The 17727-nt window shown below is 42.0% G+C and overlaps 1 non-coding gene and 1 pseudogene across 1 annotated transcript; both read left to right on the forward strand.

Moving 5' to 3' along the window:
- Positions 1-17727, forward strand: part of LOC142436571 (ninein-like protein) — a 34903-nt pseudogene that overhangs the window by 13262 nt on the left and 3914 nt on the right.
- LOC142436572 (small nucleolar RNA SNORA84) lies at positions 17301-17432 on the forward strand. Its single transcript, XR_012782013.1, has one exon. It is a non-coding gene; the product is annotated as a small nucleolar RNA SNORA84 (small nucleolar RNA).

The following is a 17727-nucleotide window of genomic DNA, read 5'->3' on the forward strand; positions in this document are numbered from 1 at the left end:
CACTCTCTCTCTATGCTCCCAGCAGCGCCACTCACACCACTGGTCCTGAGGGGATCATCTGCCCTGGATTCCCTGTGTTTCCAGTTCCCATCTGTACCAGTGTACCTCCTCTGGTCTAGTCAGGCTTGCAAGGTAGGATTCAGATCTTGACAGTGGGGTGGGGGGAGGAAGCATTTAGGAACTAGAGGAAAGTTGTATTTTTTCACGTTGCTACATCGCACCCTGACTGTTTCGTCTCCTCCCCAAGACCCTTCTGTAAGGGTATGTCCAGTGACCTACAAATGGGCTTTGGGTCTCCACTCCGCACTCCCCTGCTCATTCACTATGGTAAGATTTTTGTTCTGATAATGCCTTAAACCTGATCCCTTGAAACTTTGTAATCGCACAGGCTGGTGTGCTTCTTCCATGTGGGCTTTATTGCTTCTGAACCAGATGGCCGCTTGTTTACCTTCAAACCTTTTAGACCCCAGATGCTATATTTTTTGATAGCCAGACACCATCAGCTTTCTTCACCACATTTGGTTGTTCACCCTTTTTGTCTTCAACGGTTGTGTCGGGAAGGTGAGCATCATAAAATGCCAATTTAAAAGAAGAAAGTATTCTTACATTGAGGGAGTACTTGAGTGGAGTCCCAATGTCCTTCTACTACCTTAATACTAAACCTATAAATACATGCACATAGATCTCATGTACAAATATATTTGCATATGTACATGTCTTTATCTAGACCTCTATGAAAACCCTTTGCCTCCCAGCTCTTTCCTCTATTTCCTTTGACTTCCCTCCTGTCCCACTCTCATGCTCAGTCCCCACCAGTGTTTCGGCAATTCCTCTTAGTCACATTACCCTTGATCATGCCCAACCAGGCCTCCTACACCCTCCTCACCAGCAATTTGGATCCCTTGTTGTTCCCTTGTCCCTGGGTTTGTTAACACCACTTCCTTACCTCCCCCTCTCCCATGTCCCACGGAACTATTGGTCCCGTTGTTTTCTCCTATTGTTCATCCAGCCTATCTTATTTAGACAGACCTGTGGAGATAATAACATGCACAAAAACAAGACAGAGCAAAACCAAGCAACAATATACAACAAAATAACAACATACTAATGAGAAAAAACAAAACACAACAAGAAAGAAAACTTGTAATTAGTTCAAGGATTGTTTGTTGGTCTTTAAAAGTGTTTTCCAGTCCAGTCTGTTGGGGCATCATGCCCTGGCCCCAAAGTCTACCTTCAGCATTCACTGGGGACCTCGCCGCTCTATTCCCTTGCTGTTCTGTTACACCCCTTAATTATTTTGCCTCGATGTGGTGGGATCCGATTGGGTGCAATACCCACACTGTGTCTCTGGTGTTGTCCTCTGTAGAGATATGGGTCAGTGAGGGACGTCATGTCTCATAGTGGGGCTGGCCATGTGATCCTCTCTGTCGACTGACTGCTCTAATTGGGAATATCAACCTCATGGCCTGGTGGTCCATGATGTGCTCTACTCTCTCCTCCTCCCCCTTCATATGCTCCCATATGCTCTGATCAGATATGTCCCTTTTCCAGAGCTGTAGATTCAGTGCTGTCCGTTGAAATAAATTCTTCTGAGGGGAGGGGCAGGTGTCCATTTGGTTGGTGTTGGGGCCAGCCCCCCAGACCTCTCCACTGATTCACTACTCCGCACCGGCATGTTGCATTCACATCTTAGAGCACCGGGTTGAAATCTGGTCCCTCTTTCCCTATGGAGACAAAAATAGTACCCTCCCATTGGGTGGGTTAGTGTCCTGTGCCCCCGCTACCCTTTTCTTTATTATTATTTTTTTTCTTACCCCACCTCCGTTTTAGTTGTGTACCATGTGTACCCCTGTGTTTGGTCTGGTCCCTGCCATATTATGTGGTCCTTGCCCCAGGAATGTTTGTATACCGTAGCTTTTTCCCTATGCCTCTTTTGCCTTTTTTTTTAAAGATTACCTCAGCAGCCTTTGAAGTCTTTCCATATTTAAGTCAGTGCTATCTGAGGTCTGTTTTCTTTTTGCCCTCTGGGTGAGGTTGTTCTATGTGGTGGGCTCTTATTTATGCTTGGTGGGTGTTGTTCTTCTGCCCATACTGGGTTTGCAAGGATCTTTTGTAGGCTGGATTTCTTCTAACATATTCTTTGAGTTTTTCCTTGTCTGGGAAGACTCTTACTTCTCCATCTATATTGATAGATAATTTGACTGGGTAAGGTATTCTTGAGTTTGCATTGTTTTCCTTCAATTTTGGGAATATGTTATTCCACTCTCTCCTCTTCTTCATAGATTCTGCTGATAGGTCTGAGCATATTCTTATTTGGGAACCTTTGTATGTGATTGCTTGCTTGTTTTTCCCTAGCCGCACTCATGATTTTCTCCTTTTCCTCTAAATTGCATAATTTAATTCTTTTGTGCCTTGGTGACTTCTTCTTGTGATACAGTCTTGCTGGGGTTCTTTCAGCCTCCTAAATGGTTGCCTGGTTCTCATTCACTAAGCTGGGGAAGCTTTCCTCCAAGAATTCTCTCACTATTGTTGCATATGACTTCTTTGTTGTCTTCCTCCGGTAAGCCAATAGTTCTCATGTTGTTCCGCTTCATAACATCAGACATCACTCTTAAGTTTTCTTCAACTTCTCTGATGATCTTATTAGATTTTTGTTTGCATTTGTTAAAGTCTGCCTGGCTGCCCTCCAAGTCACTGATGCAGTTCTCTGATTCCTCCAGTCGATTCTTGAGTTACGTGAGTCTGCTACTGGTTTTTGTTATCTCCTCCCTAAGTTCCTGTATTTCTCTTTTATTTATGGCTTTTACCTCTTCTATCATTTCATCCTTTTTCTGTATTGTTGCCCCATATCCTCTATGAATCCAAGTAGCATTCTGAAAATTCCTTTCTGTGACTGTTCAATGTCTCCTTCCTCTATGCATGTCATTATGTTCAGGCCATCTTCAGGCATTGCCTTTTGTTTTTCCCGTTGTTTCGTTGAGGTCGTTTGGGCTGATGGCTGTTTGCCTTGTGTTGGTTTAGATGAGCCAGGTGCCATTTTCCTGTGAGTTGTATAGCACTGGCTCTCTCTGGGAGACTTGCAGGAGAACTTCTTCGAACTGCCTATAGCTTATTTCACTATGGAATTAACCTACCACTTTATCCTCCTATAGCTTCCCTCTCAGGGAAGTGACCCAGAAGGCTGGTGGGTTGCCTGCTTTGGTGTTGCTGAGGTTGGGCAGAGGTTCCTACAACAGCTTGAAAGGTTGAGGAGTGTTGGCTGAGCTACCTTAGGACTCCAGGCACACATGTAGGAATTCCCCTGTTAGATGTTTTAGCAGAGTATCCCCTGGTGGAGGTTGGCAGGCCCTTTCCCAGCCTCCCTAGCTACACAGGGTGGAGTTCACCTAGCTGGGTGTGGCCCAGGCATACATGCCCTAGGCTAAGGGGAGTGGTCTGGAGAGACCAAGAAAGAGAAAGAGGAGGGAAAAAAATCAAGCCCGCTGAGCCTGTGGGGGGCAGGGGAGGGGAGGATATAGTGAAGACATGGAAACAAAGTAACAAATGTAGCTGAGTCCCGATCCCCCGCCAGTGGAGCTGCAAGGGTTTAGTCCCTGCTCTGAGGCGGCAGCAGCAAGCTGTGGCTGTGTTGAGAAAAGGCCCCTGTGCAGCCCTCCAAGACTGAGGGGGCACAGAGAGGAGCTGCAAGGGTCCAGTCCTTGCCCCGAGGTGGGTGGTGGCAAACTGTGGCTGTGTTGAGACCAAGCCGCTGTACAGGCTCCAAATGGTCCCAGGCTCCAGCAGAGACAGTGGCAGGGCCAAGGTCAAATCCAGCCGTCCTCCACTGAGGTAAGCCAAAAGCCCCCAGCCCCTCAAAACCATGTGGGTCTGAGCCTACTTATCATTATGATGCTCCTCCTGCATTCCAGCAGTGTTGAAATTCCCTCTAAGCAACTCTCCTGGGCTGAAATCTGCAGAGTTCCTCTGGTATGTATTACTCCATCGCCATCTTGCCGGAAATCTCTGTTGTTGCTTTTTTTTTTTAATCTCCCCCCCTCCCCAATCTTCTCTTAGGAGCTAATACAGACATCATACCATTTCATAGTTCAATCTCATTAAACAGCATTGTGGTATTGTGACCAAAATCCACTTCAGAGTCTTTTCTTCCTCCTTGATATCAGTTCCCCCTACTAATGCACCCCACCCACCACTTCCCCCACTGCACCCCCAGGAACCCTTATTCTAATTGTTGTTTCTCTAGCTTCATTTATCCTGTGTTTCATATACCAAAAAACATTGAAAAACACATAAAAAGCGCCAAGAAGGCTACCCACAATGACAAAATACAACAGATATAAAACCCAATATTAAAAAAAACCACAGAAAATATTAAAAACCAAATCAAGGTCAAATGTATCAAGTGGCTAAGTTTTAACCAATCAGGTCAGGTTTATCATTTTAATCTACAACAGTCATCTCTCCAATATTCTCTGTCTGATAACCAGCTTATTCTCATCTCTCAATTATGGTCAGAAGGAAATCACCAAAGGCTTATTTCCTATGTAGATCCTGCAAATAAATTTTGGCCTTCTGATGTCATCCATTGCCTTCTACACACCAGAATCTCACAATATAAGCTCTGATAGTATTCCATCCTTAATATCTGGATTATATAATTTATAATCCTTAGGTCATAGATGTTGGTGTGCTTCTTCCATGTGGGCTTAGTTGACATATCACTTAAATTGCTGCTTATTTGAAAACAACCCTTTAAGAACCAGATGATGATAGCCTGGCACTATCTAATTTCTTCCCTGCACTTTGCTATGCAACCGTATCTTCTGTGTTTCATTTGTGAAGGTGAGTAATGAGTAGGGCCATGTCATCAGAAATAATTGTTCTTAGCCTGGAGCTAAAATTAAGTGCGAGCCCCAAATCCATTCCCAGATCTATGTTTTTAATTTGCCTCTGGCTCACCTTAGAGATATCCTTGTTAGTTTATGGTAGCAAATGATATCAATCTTCTCCATGTATCATAGGACCTTTTGTTTATAGTGTCATTAATTAAGCTATGGTACTAATTTTTTGAACACTAGTGAGAGAGGGAGATTAAATAAGGGTAGGCTAACTATATCTCAATATCTAGATTATTCATTTTTATAGAATAAATCCTTACCTGACTGGATGCTATTTACTTAAAGAAGTAGAGTTGGTTATCAGGCAAAACTTGCAATAATATTCACTGATAATGCCATTCAGGTCTGCCAGAATAAAACATATCTTAATACAGCAAGTAAGGCATTAAAGTATTAAGTCAATGTTGGTCTACCTACTGAGCTAGGTGTTTATATAAATGCATGTATGTGATCATGAGGTGTCAATAGGATCAGGTATCAGGCATCAAAGAACAAAATATCATATTGTGAATGAGGAGGAGGAGTGAGGAGGACCCAAAGCCCATATGTAGGCAACTGAACATCCCCTTACAGAATGGCCACAGGGAGGAGATGAGTCAGTCAGGGTGCAGTATAGCAATGATGAAACATGCAACTTTCCTCTAGTTCTTTAGGCTTCCCTCCCCCACCCCCATCATGATCCCTTGTACAAATCCAGCTAGACCAGAGGATGTACACTGGTACAGATAGAAACTGGAAACACTGGGAATCTAGGACAGATGAACTCCACAGGACCAATAATGAGAGTAGTGATACCAGGAGGGTAAGTGGAAGGTAGGGTAGAAAGGGGGAACTGATCTCAAGGTACATATAACCCCTTCCCTGGGGAGTGAACAACAGAAAAGTGGGTGGAAGAGACATTGGACAGTGTAACACATGACAAAATAATAATAATTTATAAATTATGAAGAGTTCTTGAGGGAGGATGGGTGGGGAGGGAGGGGACAAAATAAGCTGACACCAAGGGCTCAAGTAGAAAGCAAATGCTTTGAGAATAATGATGGCAACAAATGTATAAATGTGCATGACACAATGGATGCATGACACAATGGATTGTGATAAGAGTTGTACGAACCCCCAGTAAAATTATTTTTAAAAATTAAAATAAATGCAAGTATTTGATTGTATGTGTGTAATAAAACACATAGACACAAGTATGGATATTTCTTATATATAACCCAATAACTCATTATTAAGATTTGGGGTTTTCAGGGACAAGGGAATAACACATGATCTAAAATCGATGGTAAGGAGGCTGTAGAATGCCTGGTGGGTTGATCAAGTGCAATGTAGTCAAGAAGAATTACTGAAAGCCAAATGAAGGTCAAACATGATAGTGGGACAAGAGGAAAGTAAAAGGAAATAGAGGAAATAACTGAGGCAAAAGATATTTTAGATGCATAAATACAGGCATGTACATGTGTAAATATATTTATATATAACAATAGGGACATAGATCTATGTGCATATATTTATATGTTAAATAATAAGGTAGCAGACGGACATTACTCAACATGGCTCAAGTCCTCCCTCAATGCAAGAACACTTTGTTCTAATAACCTGGCATTCTGTGATGCTCAGCATCCCGACAACAATCGCTGAAGACAAAATGGGTGCATATGCTAATGTGGTGAAGAAAGCTGATGGTGCCCAGCTATTAAAATATATTAGTGCCTAGAGTCTTAAAGACTTGAAGATAAAAAAGCGGCCATCTAGCTGGGAAGCGAAAAAAGTCCACATGGAAGAAGCACACCAGCCTGTGTGATCATGAGATGTAGACAGTATCAGGTATCCAGCATCAGAAAGGCCCAAACAAACAATCATATTGATTCAAACACTGGGGTAGGGATGGGAGACCCAAAGCCCATCTGTAGACAATTGGACATTCCCTCACCATAGATTCACAAGGAAGGAACAAGCCAGCAAGGGTGCAGTATAGCACTGATAAAACATGCAACATTCCTGTAGTTCTTTAATGCTTCCCTCCCCCAGCCCCACTATCATGACCCCAGTTCTACCTACAAATCTGGCTAGAACAATAATGAGAGTAGCGATACCAGGAGGGTTGGGGACAGTAGAGGGAGAAAGGGGGAACTGATCCAAATGATCAATGTAAACACACACACACACACACACACCCTAGGGTGAGGAACAACAGAAATTAGTGAAGGGAGACAGCAGACAGTGTAAGATATGAAAATAGCAATAATTTATCATTTGTCAAGGGTTTATGAGGATAGGAGGGTGGAAGAGGGAGGGGGAAAAAAAGGAGGATCTGATACCGAGGGCTCAAGTAGAAAGAAACTGTTTTGAAAAGGATGAAGACAACATATGTGCTAAAATGTGCTTGAACTAATGGTTGTATGGATTGTTGCAAGAGTTGTAAAAGCCCCCAATAGAATGATAAATAAATTTTAGATTTGAAGGATTAAAGCCATAGTCTTTTGGGACATTTCATTCATTCAGTATAATTTAGTTTATGAAGTTATGTTCTACTTTTTAGTTTGTTGAATTTTTTCTGGAGTTTCAAAAGCTTATGACTGGTCACCTAAGGTACAACTTAGAGTTCTACTTAAAGTGAACCAAAGAGTAAGATGGAAACTAAAGACCCGAAGAAGAATCCAATCCAAAAATCACATCCACATTTACCTGAGACCAGAAGAACTAGATGGCTACCATTACCTAATTAGTACCATTGTAGATGGCTCCTGATAATAAAACCATAAATTCCTATTATATAAAAACAATAAAAGATAGATCTGATCTGGAAGACTTAACATTATTGATATGAAATAATCTTTAAACCTTGAACCAAAACTCACCCTGAAGTCTCTTTATAGCTAAATAACACATTAGCCCCCAAACTAATAAATACCACCCATAAGTACTGTGTCTTTTTAAAGAGATCACCCATATGTGACCCTGATAGACATTGAAGCCAGATTTAAATGAGGATGTGGAACAAGGGATACCATTGCTGATGTCAGTGGATCTTGGCTGAAAGCAGAGTACACCAGAGGTTGCTTGTGTTTTATTCAGTAGGCTAAACTATCTCATGTGTGAATCATAACAGTTTGGATAGCCATGAGAAGAATGGGAATTCCAGACCACTTCATTGTGCTCATGTAAAACTTGTGCATGGACCATGAGACAGTTGTGGGTACAAACAAGGGTATCCTACTCAGTTTAAAATCAGGAAAGGTGTGCATCAGGGCTGTGTCCTCTCACCACACTTCTTCACTCTGTGTGCTGAGCACATCATCAGAAAAGCTGCATTTCATGAAGAAGAATGGCAATGATTAGAAAAACATAATAACAATTTGTGATGTGCAGATGACATGATCTTACTTGATGAAAATCAGGAGGACTTGAAGTAATTTCTGATGAAGATCGAGGATTAAAGCCTTTAGTATAGATTACATCCCAATATAAAATAGATCAAAATCCCCACAACTGGACCAATAGGTAACTTGATAAATCGAGTAGAGATTGAAGTTATCAAGGATTTCGCCTTGCTTGGATCTGCAATCAGTGCTCATGAAAGCAGCAGTCAGGAGATTAAATGATGCGATACATTAGATAAATATGCACAAGATCTCTTTAAACTGTTAAAAAGTAAGGATGTTACTTTGAGGACTAATGTGTGCCTGACCCAAGCCATGATACCATTTTGACTGTATCATTTCAGTTCCCTCATGAACCTTTTCACTTCCCTTGCGTACACATGGAAATTGGATATTGAATAAGGAAGACTGAAGAATAATTTATGCATTTGAGCTATGGTGCTAGCAAAGGATATTGAAAGTACCACAAACTACAAAAAACAAATCTGTCTTGGAAGAAGTAGAGCAGGGAAGCTCATTAGAGGCAAGGATGCCAAGACTTCATCTTCTTTCCCTGTGCATGTTATCACGAGAGACCAGTAACTATGAAAAGAGGAAGCCCTCGGAAAGATGAATTGACACAGTGGCTGCAACAAGGGCCTTGAACATATGAACAATTGTGAGCATGGCACAGGGCCAGGCAGTGTTTCGTTGTGTTGTACTTAGGGTCACTATGAGTTGGAAATGACTCAGTAGCACTGAACAACAACTAAAATAAGTTTAGAGTCTTTCTACCTAATATATATATGTCCATCATGTCCTGTCGTGTATCTATCCATCCCTCTATCCAGTTGTTCCTCCTTAATTTAGAAAACATTACTGGTGTTGGTACACTTCTCCTAAATTCTTCAAGTGGTACCACGTTTAACTATCTTCCCTTTATTTCAGGCCAACTTCAAGTCTGGAGCCCTCTGGAGCTCAGCAGCCCCTCCTTTCATACCCCTGAGATCCAAGCCCAGATAATCTGGGAAGAGCTTGGCGTTGGCAGCAGTGGTTTCCTCAGTATGCAAGAGCTGACTCTGGTCTGTCAAACCATTGGGCTACAAGACCTTGAGAAAGAGGTGAGAGAAAGCCTGAGACTGACCTGTCTCAACCACTTTTCTTTGAAATGTTTGGTCTGAAAACTCTCACCCTCTTTTAGACTATGATTCAGACATATCAATTTCTCATTAAAACTCTTGACTGGCTTCAAAACTCCTGTCAAAGAATATATCTCAGACCCCCCCCCCATTGTGATAAACTCTCACCACTGTAGGGCAGTTGTGCCAGGCACTCTTAGACACAGTCACTCAAGATCACCGTTCCCTGCCTGCCAGGCTGATTGTACTACGGCCAAGTAAGGCCTCTTTAGAACCTGTCTGTAGTCTCATCAGATGGGAATAGAGGTGGAGTGTTATATTGCAGTCCTCACTCTTCATTAAAGCGCTCTTGGCCTAGCTGCTGTTATCCTGTGACCCACTGGAGCCAGGCTGGTTTTTGTGGGTACATCTTCCACCAACATACTGCAAGTTCCCAGCCACAGCAGATAGGAAATAAGTTATTTATGGAGTTCAGGCAGTTTGAATGACTCAGCTACTGATTATGGAACTAAAACAGACATGGTAGTATAGATTTCCCTTGAGACTGATAAGGAAAAATATTTTGGAAATACAGCCAGTTGGGACCTAGACAATTTTGAATGTGGATGAAGATGAGCAAGCTGCCCTTGTTGAATGCTTGATCCAAAAGTTTGGAGAAGCAGGAGGCCCAATGGTGACATCTGGGTTGAGCTGCCTGTTTGTGGAACCTCTGCATCAAGCAAAACATGTGTTCTGATCCAGGTGTATGACTTTTGTTTAGGAAATGGAAGATTTGTTTAACAAATTGGATCAAGATGGAGATGGCAGAGTAAGTCTTGAGGAATTCCAGCTTAGCCTGTTCAGTCATAGACCCAATTCACTTCCGAAATCTTCTACTCCCATCGAACTGAGTGATCCTTGGACTCATTACCAGGTAAAATAGGACAAATAAATTATGAACCACATTAAGTATTATCTTTCTGATGACTGCAACCATAACTGTCAGCATCTTTCACAAACCTGTCCTCTCTGAGTCACCTGACTGTTGTCCAGGGGTTCAAGAGGGATAAGTAACAGAGATATGTGTTTGAGATTCTGGGGTCACACAGACCTCCATAACTGTATGTCCCTGGATGGCATGCTCATTTCTGAGCCTCATGCTCCTCATCTATAAAATGGGGCAATTGTGATGCCTGCCTCCCAGGTGTTGTTCTACAAGACCAAGTAGTGTCTGACATGACAGCTTCAGCCATTCTTAATTGTGGGATAGAGAACATTTCAGTAGGGAAATCCCTTTTCCCTCATACCATGATGCAGCAGGAGAGCAATGTCAACGAGCATTCTGCAACATCTCCCTCGGGCAGCCCTTTTGATTTAGGTCCTGAGTCTGGATTCCTCCCTCCTATCCCTGGGTTTTATGTCTTGCAGAAGTACCAGGTCTCCGTGCAGCTTTAAACAGAACAGATTTAGGCAGTTTCCTTAAATCATAGCATTGCTCAGTGACTGCTGGGTTAGCACTTTCCGAACAGAAGAAATTCCTTCTCCCACCACAGAGCAGACTGCTCTAAGGAATTCTTGCTTTCTGCACAAGGATGTGGCTGACTCCCATGTTGTGTGGGAGGCAGAGTAAAACCAGTGTGATATTCTTCACCACTGAGTAGGTACTTCTGAGAGCATAAGTTTTTCATTCTAAAATCAACAAGAATGCAGGAAGAAGATATTCAAGAGCATTAAGGAGAGATTTCAGGCCATATAAGGTTAAAAAAAAATCAGAGTATGGCCCTTATATGTCACTGATTGGGTTAATTGGCAGATATGACTTCCTTGAAGCAGAAGCAGCCCCATGTTCCCTTTGTATTCATCTGAAGTATAGACTAATGTGGACACTGAACTAGGGATGGATGTGCGCATAGTTGGCATTAAAGAATCAAGATAGTGGCTATAGAGCCGTACCGCTTCTTGTGCCATGCACACCTTCCTGAACAGATGCTCTCTGGCCAGAGGTGTGAGTTTGTAAGGAGGAATCTTGGGGAAATGACCTAGGCAGGCAGGTATGTCTTCCAGGAGACACCCACATCAAGTGAAGTGTGATCCCTGTTTGTGGATTAAGATTTGAACATGGAAATGGGTTTCTCTTCTTTGTCAAGGATTTTCTCCAGGGTAAGTTGCACTGAGGCTAAGAACTAGGGAAGATACAGAAACAAGGGTAACTCATGTCCAAATGTGGAGACCTAGGTGTTGCTGGAAGCTAGTGTAGGATAAGGATCTCAAAGTGGCACCCCTGAGCCTGCAAGGGCAGGATCCCTAAGAGTTCTGTAACCTCGAATACCACTGAAGTATGGGTCCTATGGTAGTTACACAATCTGGTGTCAACTTGTGGAGGGGTAGAGTCTAGCCTATCAATCAGGTCATAGCTTGATGACCTCATTTGGACCCACCACGAAGATAAATAGCTCACTGGAGGCCAGATAGACACAGTCTCTGCATCGTCTTCCTTCGGACAAGTCACATGGAGCTAGGCTGATGAAAGCCAGAGCCTTAGAGCTGGAGGAGCCACGTGGAGACCCACACCAGCACTGAGATGCTTAGACTGCCACTGGATCCACAAGATATTTTACTCTCTGATCTTCCTGCATTCAGTATCATTGCATATGTTTTGTGAGTTTGAAGAGGACTTTATAGATTGATGTCAGACATATGTGCTAATATCAGACTTAGGGACTTGATTTGAACTAGGGTGGGATGTTTTTGTGATATTCAACTGCTCTTGTATATAGAGCTCTTTCTACACACAGATGGGTGTCTATGAATTTGTTTCTCTAGTCTACTCAGACTAACACATTATGGTCCCTTGGGAGTGGAGTACTAGATAAAAGAATCATAAAGATGGAGAGTGGATGTTTGTTTGATCTCTGCTTCATGATAGTGCTTCTTTGGCTAGCCAGAAGTCAGATATGGCCATGCAGTTTACTGGATAGTTTTCTGGAAAGAACATGGGAAGTTAAAGTTTGGATTCTTTTCATTGGTTGTAGTCTTTGGTTATTCTTGTGTGAAATGGTGAAAATGTGATTAATGTATATTTTGAGCTCAGGGGACAAAATCACCCCTTGAATTTCTCAGAGTTGCTTAGTGAAAATGGCTGACAGAAGGTCAAAATGGCTGAGAGAAAGCTGGCTGGAGGGGCAGGGAGCACTTCAGGCAAGACGGCAACTGAGTAACACATAGCAGAGGGACTCTGCAGAAATTAGCGCAGGAGAGTCACTAAGGGGGATGTTGTGCACTGCCTGGTTGCAGGAGGAGCGTCATAAAGATAAACAGGCAAATATCCACTCGGTTTTGAGGAGCTGGGGGCTTTGTCTTACCACAGTGAAGGCTGGCTAAGGTCTAACCTTAGCCCCACCACTGTCTCAGCCAGAGACGGGATCATCTGGAGCTGGCACAAAGGCTTTATCTTAACACAGCCACACTTCAACTCCGAATTGTGGAAGGGTTTAAACCCCTCCAGCCCCAGGGTCAGGGATGGGGTTAAGCTATATTGTTACTTTTGTTTCTCACTCTTCCTTCTTTCCCACTACAGTTTCAACAGGCTCTTCTTTTTTTTCCTCTCTCTTTCTCTTCCTTTTAATCTCACACACCACTGCCAACCTCCAGGCATCTCCTCTTATCCTAGGGCTTTTACTCAACAAAGAGGCTAGAGATCTTAATATTACAATTAGACAATTTGACCTGATAGATGTGCACAAAGCTATTCACCCAAATACAAAAGAATTTACATTCTTTTCAAGCCCACATGACACATATTCAAAGATAGAGGTGCTGGGGCATTAGATGAATCTGCATAAGTTTAAGCACATTGATATATGTACCTCTCTCTCTGACCACTGTGCCATAAGACTGGAAAACCAACAAAAGGAAGATGAAGAAAACAAGGACAAACAATTGGAAGATGATAACTCTCTTGCAAAAGGAGTGTGTGCTGGCCCAGATCAGAGATGAAATTAGGGAATTTCTGGAAATCAACAAGAATGAGCACATGATGTACCAAAACTTATGGGACACAGCAAAGGCAGTTATCAGAGGAAGTCTCATAGCAATACATGAACACATGAAAGAGGAAGAGAGACTTATGATTGATATGCTGGCACAAAATTTACAGCAACTAAAGCTGAGTCAACAGGACAAACCTATTAATAGATTAAGAAAATAAATAATAAAAATCATGGCTGAGATTCAGAAGAGGGAAAATAAGAAAACTATGGTAAAATTAGTGCTGCTAAAAGTTGTTTCTTTGAACAGATAAATAATTGACAGGTTTTTCTTTTCTAATTTGTCATTTGTTTTTTTGTTGTTGTTTTCTTTTGTTGCTTTGTTTTGGTCCGTCATGTTTTTGGTGCATATTATTATCTCTGTAGGTCTATCTAGATAAGATAGGCAGGATAAACCATCTGGAAGACACAACGGGACTGACAGTATTGCAGGGACATGGGTGAGGGACAGGTGGGGGAAAGGACATGTGTGTTAAAAGCCCAGGGACAAGTGAACAACAAGTGATCCAAAAATGATAGCAACGAATATGTAGGAGGCCTGGTAGGGCTTGATCAAGGGCAATGTAACCAAGAGGAATTACTGAAACCCAAATGAAGACTGAACATGATAGTGGGACAAGAGGGAAGGCAGAAATGATCACAATGATCTGCATATAACCCCCTACCTGGGGGACGTACAATAGACATGTGGGGGATGGGAGACATTGAACAGTGTAAGATATGAGAAAATAATAATAATTTATAAATAATACTTTATAAATTATCGTGAAGGCAGGAGTGTGGGGGAGGAAGGGAGAAAATGCTTAGCTGATACCAAGGGTTCAAGTAGAAAGAAAATATCTTGAGAATGATGATGATGGCAAAAAATGTACAAATGTGCCCGACACAATGGATGTATGAATGGATTGTGATAAGAGTTGTATGAGCCCCAATGAAATTATTTTAAAAAATAAAAATAAATAATGAACCCTGGCTCTGGCTTGATGCTGTCAGAGGCCTAATGCCGTATTTTCTATCAATAGAAGCGTTTAGATAATGAGTAAGATAACTAAATAAGCATCGAATTTGACTGTTTTACGAATAGAGCTTAGGATCTGATGCTACTCTGTTTATACTGATTTTTTTCTGTTTATTATTATTGATATATGATTGATAGAAATGATTATTGGGAAATTTGAAAATAGAGAGCTTGTAAGCCCACTTGTTTCTCGTCATTAAAACTGGATTGTTAGATGGGTTTAGGACACACCCGCAAAGAAGGCTTTGAAAAAATAAGCTCTGAAAAGAAAAGTGTCTTCAGTGTTGAGGACATTTAAGGGTGAAGAGACTTGCCAAGGGCTGTTGACAGATTGACAGGGGGAAAAAAGGGAACTCTTTGGATATTTAAATTTTGAACTCGTGGTTTTGTCAGAAGCTGGGAAAAAATCTGGAACCATGAAGAAAACTACTCTCTGGGGCTGAATATTACAGGGAGCCTGTGGGCAGGCTGAACTGCTTGCTAGGCGACCACCCAGATCCACTTGTTGAGTGGAAGTGGGCGAAATGCAGCAATAAAGAGACAGATTGAGTCTGGCCACTGACACTCATGGACCTTGTTTCAGGAACGTGAAGAGAAAACGAGGGTGGGTTGACTGGTCTGAAATTCATGATCTAGCGCAAGGGGGCTAGGCTTGTTGAAAATTTGTGACAGTGCCCATGGTCTAGAAGCGAGGTGACCAATGGGCACCATGTGGACGCTGAGTGAAGCAGCCCACATTGAGTTGACCAGAATCCGACCAGATGAAGAGATGTTTGAGCCTGTGAAGTAGAGATATTGCTGCAGACTTCATGGATAGCCTGTTCTGATTTGACTTTACTATGGATGGGGAGTTCACAAGGTTCTAACTGGGATGAAGGTTCCTCAGAACACGGCTGATGTAAGTGGGCAGTATAGAAATTTTATACCTAAAATGGAGATGATAAAGGCATGAAGTGGTTGGCTACAAACTTTCATAGGTGCTGGAATATGTACATAGGATTATAGGTTTAAGTGTGTGTTCCTTAACTGCGATGCTTAGGCATAGAATATTGTTTTGTCACTTATATAATATGTTTAAATGAGGATGGCACATACTGAATGGTACACTTATTAGTTTTATCTTGTTAGTTACAGATATGATTTTATTATTTTTTTGTTAAGAGTTATGTATGGGTAAAAAGTTGTGTAAAAGTGTCAACTTGACAAAGGTTGGTCTGTGGTAGTTACATATTCTGGTGTCAACTTGTTGAGGGGTGTTGTCTAGCATGTCAATCAGGTCACAGCTTGATAACCTCATTTAGGCGTGCCACTGAGATAAATAGCTTACTGGAGGCCAGATAGATACAGAGGCCAGATAGATACAGATAGGTGCTTCATCCTCCTCCGGACAAGCCACATGAAGCTAGACTGATGGCAGATAGAGCCATGGAGCCACATGGAGACTCATGCCAGCCCTGAGATGTTTATAATGCCACTGGATCCACAAGACTTTCCATCCACTGGCCTGTGATCTTCCTGCATTTGGCATATTGCATGTGTTTCGTGAGTCTGAGGAGGATTTTATAGATTGGGATTGGACATATGTGCTAATATTGGATTTATGGACTTAATCTGGACTTGGGGTGAAATTTTTTCTCAATATTCAATTGCTCTTGTGTATAAAGCTTTCTCTTAACACCTATGAGTGTCTATGAATTTGTTTTTCTAATCTACCCAGACTAACAGGTCTTTCAGCACAGCAACTTGACCCATTATCCTGCTGTCATAGCCATCTACTCTTCCTGTCACGTGTATTTCTACATACAGCACACACTTGTACACATATCCACACAGTTTGGACCCATCCACTGTATACATGTACACCCACTATATATACACACCTGATACATGTAGTCAATGCTACATGTATACACCCAAACTATAGATGCGTCTGTCATACACACACACACACACACACACACACTTAACTATACACACACACTATATATGCACATGATACAAGGTGGTACCCTCCCAGAACTGGAATTGTGCTGGGCAGAGTAGACCTTTCATAATATGACTTTTTCTCCCTCTTTGAGAGCTCCGAGTTGCAGCGCCACCTGAGAAGGTTCTCTCTGGTCACAGTGAATTTTTTGTAAAAGCGGTTTCACTGGAACCTTGTTTTTCATGATGGCGAATTTAAGAGAACAGCATGCAGCTATGAAACTTTGTTTCCTCCTCAGGAAAAATGCCAAAGCAACTGTTGTGATGTTGAATACAGTTTAGAAAGACAGTGCTATGGGAAAAACTCTAAGTGTATGAGTAGTTTTCTCATTTCAAAAGAGGTGAAATGTTGATTGATGGCAAACCTCATTCTGGACGTCCATCATCTTATCGAACAGATAAAAATGTCGATTTGTAGTGCATTTGGAATTCGTTCCACCAGGTTAGACTGTTAGTCAAGCTTTCTATTAGAGGATCTGAAAAGATTTCATAACAGTGTGCGGCAAAAACAGGCCTGATTTATGGCAGACAGGGGACTGGTTTTGCCACCATGATAATGCACCTGCTCACACAGCCATCTCAGTGTGCCAGGTTCTGGCAAAAAGCAGAATGTCTCTCTTTCCCCATGCACCTTACTCACCTGACCTTGCATTGTGTGACTTTTTTTTGTTTCCTCGAAGAAGAGGGACATGGAAGGATAACTATTTGAGGACATAGAAGAGTGAAGAAAAACACTAGGGAGGTGCTGTCAGCCATCCAAACAGATGAGTTTGAAAAATGTTTCCAAGAATTAAATTGCAGATTTTACAAATGTATCAAGTGTAATTGAGAGTACTTTGTAGGTGACAAGTTTGTTTTGTAAAAGAATTTAAATGCATGCCCCATGGTTGCTGGGCACTGTTGGGCAGGTACAGCTTTCCAGCGATGGCAATGGGCCAGAGCGATCCTGGGATGCATGCATGGGGCTGTTCCTTTTCAGCAGCCTCCATAGCCCGGTCACTGGTACATGGAAAAAAATTAAATACATAGCTTTGAAAAAAATTCCAGGGTTTTTTTGGGGGGGTACCACCTACTATATGCACACAAATTGTAAGGCACACAAACTCATGCCCACCACACACACTGCTAGTGTACGTAAACATCATAAACACAGTGCCTACACATCCCTTCACTATACATTCTGTATGCATTCATGCACAGTATATTCATATACATGCACTCTCTACACACCCATACTAAATTCACTGCAGAGATATGAGTGTATACACAGTATATAATACCTTTGGGGCATAGAATGTCAAACTG

Source organism: Tenrec ecaudatus, unplaced genomic scaffold (genome assembly GCF_050624435.1).
Source record: "Tenrec ecaudatus isolate mTenEca1 unplaced genomic scaffold, mTenEca1.hap1 Scaffold_419, whole genome shotgun sequence".
NCBI classification, from domain to species: Eukaryota; Metazoa; Chordata; class Mammalia; order Afrosoricida; family Tenrecidae; genus Tenrec; species Tenrec ecaudatus.